This window comes from Argopecten irradians, chromosome 4 (assembly GCF_041381155.1).
Source record: "Argopecten irradians isolate NY chromosome 4, Ai_NY, whole genome shotgun sequence".
NCBI lineage: Eukaryota > Metazoa > Mollusca > Bivalvia > Pectinida > Pectinidae > Argopecten > Argopecten irradians.
In genome coordinates this window covers 11,287,723-11,293,908 of record NC_091137.1, presented here as the reverse complement: position 1 = coordinate 11,293,908, position 6,186 = coordinate 11,287,723, and positions in this window count along the sequence as shown.

The following is a 6,186-nucleotide window of genomic DNA, read 5'->3' as shown; positions in this document are numbered from 1 at the left end:
AGAGGGAAAGTTGTGAACGTGACGTTAGAGTTACAGGGGAAAGTTGTGAACGTGACGTAAGGGTTACAAGGGGAAAGTTGTGAACGTGACGTAAGGGTTACAACGGGAAAGTTGTGAACGTGACGTTAGAGTTACAGGGGAAAGTTGTGAACGTGACGTAAGGGTTACAACGGGAAAGTTGTGAACGTGACGTAATGGTTACAGGGGAAAGTTGTGAACGTGACGTTAGAGTTACAGGGGAAAGTTGTGAACGTGACGTTAGAGTTACAGGGGAAAGTACAACGGGAAAGTTGTGAACGTGACGTAAGGGTTACAGAGGGAAAGTTGTGAACGTGACGTTAGAGTTACAGGGGAAAGTTGTGAACGTGACGTAAGGGTTACAGAGGGAAATTTGTGAACGTGACGTTAGAGTTACAGGGGAAAGTTGTGAACGTGACGTAAGGGTTACAACGGGAAAGTTGTGAACGTGACGTTAGAGTTACAGGGGAAAGTTGTGAACGTGACGTAAGGGTTACAACGGGAAAGTTGTGAACGTGACGTTAGAGTTACAGGGGAAAGTTGTGAACGTGACGTAAGGGTTACAACGGGAAAGTTGTGAACGTGACGTTAGAGTTACAGGGGAAAGTTGTGAACGTGACGTAAGGGTTACAAGGGGAAAGTTGTGAACGTGACGTAAGGGGTATAAGGGGAAAGTTGTGAACGTGACGAAAAAGGCGCAACTAAGCATCAATGATTACGTCTCACTAACAGACCGAAGCCAGGTAGACCAGGTAGGTAGGTAGTGACGTAAGGGTTACATGGGGAAATTGTAAACCCCATGTAAGTTTACAACTTTCCTCTTGTAACGCCGATGTCACGCTTACAACTTTCCTCTTGTAACACCGATGTCACGTTTACAACTTTCCTCTACTAACGCCGATGTCACGTTTACAACTTTCCTCTAATAACCCCGATGTCACGTTTACAACTTTCCTCTTGTATCCCCCTAAGTCACTTTCCTCTAGTAACCCCGATGTCACGTTTACAACTTTCCTCTAGTAACCCCGATGTCACGTTTACAACTTTCCTCTTGTAACCCCGATGTCACGTTTACAACTTTCCTGTCGTATCCCCCTAAGTCACTTTCCTCTAGTAACCCCGATGTCACGTTTACAACTTTCCTCTTGTAACGCCGATGTCACGTTTACAACTTTCCTCTAGTAACCCCGATGTCACGTTTACAACTTTCCTCTTGTAACGCCGATGTCACATTTACAACTTTCCTCTTGTATCCCCCTAAGTCACTTTCCTCTAGTAACCCCGATGTCACGTTTACAACTTTCCTCTTGTATCCCCCTTTACAACTTTCCTCTTGTATCCCCCTAAGTCACTTTCCTCTAGTAACCCCGATGTCACGTTTACAACTTTCCTCTTGTAACCCCGATGTCACGTTTACAACTTTCCTCTAGTAACCCCGATGTCACGTTTACAACTTTCCTCTTGTAACGCCGATGTCACGTTTACAACTTTCCTCTTGTAACCCCGATGTCACGTTTACAACTTTCCTCTTGTAACCCCGATGTCACGTTTACAACTTTCCTCTAGTAACCCCGATGTCACGTTTACAACTTTCCTCTTGTAACCCCGATGTCACGTTTACAACTTTCCTCTTGTATCCCCCTAAGTCACTTTCCTCTTGTAACCCCGATGTCACGTTTACAACTTTCCTCTAGTAACCCCGATGTCACGTTTACAACTTTCCTCTTGTAACCCCGATGTCACGTTTACAACTTTCCTCTAGTAACCCCGATGTCACGTTTACAACTTTCCTCTTGTAACCCCGATGTCACGTTTACAACTTTCCTCTTGTATCCCCCTAAGTCACTTTCCTCTAGTAACCCCGATGTCACGTTTACAACTTTCCTCTTGTAACCCCGATGTCATGTTTACAACTTTCCTCTAGTAACCTCGATGTCACGTTTACAACTTTCCTCCTCTTTCCTCTTGTAACGCCGATGTCACGTTACATTTACCCTTTTCCTCTTGTAACCCATGTCACGTTTACAACTTCCTCTTGTAACCCGATGTCACGTTTACAACTTTCCTCTAGTAACCCCGATGTCACGTTTACAACTTTCCTCTTGTATCCCCCTAAGTCACTTTCCTCTTGTAACCCCGATGTCACGTTTACAACTTTCCTCTAGTAACCCCGATGTCACGTTTACAACTTTCCTCTTGTAACCCCGATGTCACGTTTACAACTTTCCTCTTGTATCCCCCTAAGTCACTTTCCTCTAGTAACCCCGATGTCACGTTTACAACTTTCCTCTTGTAACGCCGATGTCACGTTTACAACTTACAAATGTTCTCTATTTGACCGCGGTCATGCTTCTTTTTAAAACTAATCCATGATTAAACCGTTACGAAATTCATTGAACTTGATGTATCTATTGAACGCCACTAGAATGAGAATTAACGTAAAGATGTATAACTAATGAACTGCTCTGACATCGATTTAAATGGCAAGCGCTCTGTAACAAAAGTGCATCCAAGTACTGTACAAGAAACTATTTAACCATTACGCGATATATTGGTCTTCGAATGAAATGCATTTGTAAATATGTTGTTATCAGAGTTACTTCCCCTTACTCGATTCCCATACAAGCTGGTGCTGGACTAGTGCAATCGTTCTTTAGCCATTCCAGAAAAATGGTCCCACTTTTCTTCAAAATTTTTAGAAGCTGTCGCTTGCAGATTTTACAATTATGTTGTCAGTTGTATGTAATTTCCACCACCCATCTCTTGTCTATGTTGCTTAGAATAAGCTTGAAAATTGCCTTTTTCGATGTCGCTTCGCTTATAGAACAGTTAAGATCTAGTACATTTCAATATTCTTTATGGTAAAATATTGATTTTTGGTGGAGGCAAGACTTTGACATATGTATAGAATCTTATACTTTTTGTTTAAAAAGGATCGTCAGATACACTTTTTTTGTATTGCTTATTTCACAATGTCGCCGAACTCCACCTAACATCCGTAACTAAAATTAAGGATAACAGAATATAAAATATAACCGCAAAGAAATTATGGTTATATGTACTTTTTCTCTTTAACTAGTAGATAGATAATATGACCCAATCCCAAATTTAGAGTCAGAATGACTATTTCAAAATTATTTGTCTAAATCGTCTTCAATATTGAGTGTCGTATTTAAGACGCTAACCTCCGTAACATGTTTTTTGATAAAATTAAAACGGGTATGTATCAGTTGCTCACATTTTCGAATCATGTTATGGTAAAGGAACAAATCATAACAAATGATTCTTGATCAGAATTATCTCGAATGATTCTCAAAGGTGTGTTTTCTAACCTGCATAACGTCTTACATCCGTAACGAAGTATTATTGGCAAAGATTAACAACCTTAAGAATCTTAACAACCTTAAGAATCGTTTTTCCTGTCCAATCATTGGTTTTGAACATCACCAATAGATTTAGTAGATGATTTTTGTTAGAATGAAGTAGCGATTTAGTAAAATATGATGGATGGAAAGGAAAACTAGGTGTTTTAGGTATTGACATATAATTCTGGATTTGATGTGAAGTAACACAAATGGTTTGCTGCATATCAATATTTGTGAACAAATATACGTATACAGTCCATAAAAACGAATTGCAACATCATTGACTTCAAAAATACAGAGCTCAGAGGAATTATACATGTTAGAAATAGTCGGACCAAATGTTACGGATGTTAGTACCAATGTAATTGCAAACAATTTTTGAACGCATAATGTCTCTTCAAAATTAAAACGTATCTGTAATTATAGCACCCATAATAAAAATAATTTTACCGTGATTTATGAGACCTCTTACTATCAGCTTGCGTTACGGATGTTTTAGAAAGAAATAATTTGGCGTACATATTTTGAAATAATACTTCACAACGATCAAAATTTAGACAAGCCATCACTAAATAGTATTTTTATTGAATAATACGACGAGTATGTTATAGTTACACCATCAATCTCTGTATAATATTGATATTTTGAACGACTTTATTTTTTCATCGTGTTTATATTAAAATGGGACCATTTATTTTGGAATGGCTGTCTTATCAATTTCAATATTTTATATCTATTTTCCTCCAAAATGAAGAGTACATAATAATAATATATATGGTTTTAACACGAAATGTTGTTATTTATGAGTGCCTAGTTCTCTTAATCTGCATACATAGATTTTTTCTGCCTAATATATACCTAAAGTTATATGTGCTGTAACTGGGCGAAAATTAACACATATAACTTTAAAGTGAACAGTCGGGCAAGGATGGCTAAAGTCGGTAAAAATGGTGTGAATGTATCCAGTATAATTTCTTATGAAATGGAAAAATAAAATCTCTCGTCAAAATCTGTCTGCGAACGAAGAAATTAATTTAAAGTATGGAAATTCTAAAACGTCCTCCCGGCTCACTATGTCCGTGGTTACATTTCCACGCAGCCTCGCTTTCAATGCTTTCAACTTTTCTTTACTTTAATGGTCAGAACTGGGAAACTAAGCAGAACTTGACCGTCGTATTAATATGTGAGAACATTTGGAAGGCCAATGAACGCATTTAGACTGGTTTTCTTTGCCCGACTATTCACTTTAAATAAATACTAGTGTGTAGCGGACTACCTTCTGATATTACAAATTAACAATGACATTGTTTGCGATTCGATTCTGGTTTAAAAGGTGAATTCTCATATATTTTGTGTATAAATGCAAGGATTTTTAAGTTTCTCATATACGTCCTTGATAAATGTATTTCAGTATTAATTCTGGAATGAGCAGAAAAATAGTGTGGTCTAACGTAAGTATAAGATTAATTAATTTCTTTTTATACCAAATTTAAATGCCCATTAGCTTTTTGATACCAAAAATTAAAATCAATGACATAAGGAAGTACATATTGTTGGCCTATGTTCGGAACAACCGGTTCGGCCGTTTGTAAAAGTCATTATTTCAAGTATTTAAATCCTAACGGACCTGCAGTTTATGATACAAACCTGTGAGGGCTTTGTCAAAGATCGTCTGAAAACAATATAAAATCACCAGGTCCGTCTTTAAATCTCAAACCGCATAATCGAAAACGGCCTTAATGTATGTTAAAGGGGAACATTCATTCCGCTATTTTACCGTGGCGCAGTTGATAGACAACTAACGCTGTTAAAGGCCCACTACCTTTCAGGAGAAAAACATAAAGGTTTCTTAAAAACATTAATAACATCAGAAAATATATACCAATGGCCTAAGCTGAGGTTAGAAAACCAAACATATGCAAGATTTCCTGCGTAATGTAACAGTGGAGAGTTATTTCGCTGTTTTGCCGTCTGGCGCAGTGATAGTCAACTACCGCGCGGTATTTAGGACGACGACGGGAAACATAAGACGACCCGCGTTATGAAAATTAACATTTTATTTATTTCAATCAAATTGTTCAGAATGTGATGACACGTGTAGCGTTAACGGTAAGTTAATAACTTTAGCGACTATACAAAAATATCGATCTCGTTTTACTTTCCCATTTTAAAAATTAAAAGTCGTTTCGGAAAGGTAGTGGGCCTTTAATTAGGACGAGGGCAGGAAAGATAACTTACTACCCGCGTTTTATTTATATTAATTATTTGAAATCTTCAGAAGATCATGATAAGTGTAATATTATCGATAAGCTAATCACTTTTACGATCCTCTAAAATTATCAATATCGTTTTACATACCCATTTTAAAACTTAAGAGCCATTTCGGAAAGTAGTGAACCGTTAATATAAAATCTATAACATCTACTTTATTTACTTGCTTGCTGATTTTTTTTTTTTTGCACCAAATAAGAATTAACATTTCACTAATCAAGTAAATAAGTTAACCACATTTTGAACAACCGAACCCTGATTCTAATATTTTTTGCCTAATTATAAAGTCACCGCACAAACCTTTATTTGGTCATTGTAAAGAACGTCATTACTTAATAAAGCTTCAGTATTTAAAATAAAATGAAACGGATGCATATCATCTTTTTTAGGTACTTAATGTTTCGGGGTTTTTCTTTGTTATATATATAAATTCAGAAAATAACAAAATGTGCACACTGATATGCAGAAACTGTTATGTATGTTTCTGATATAACTATTTAAATTTTCATTTTATTTATTAATTTCATTGCTT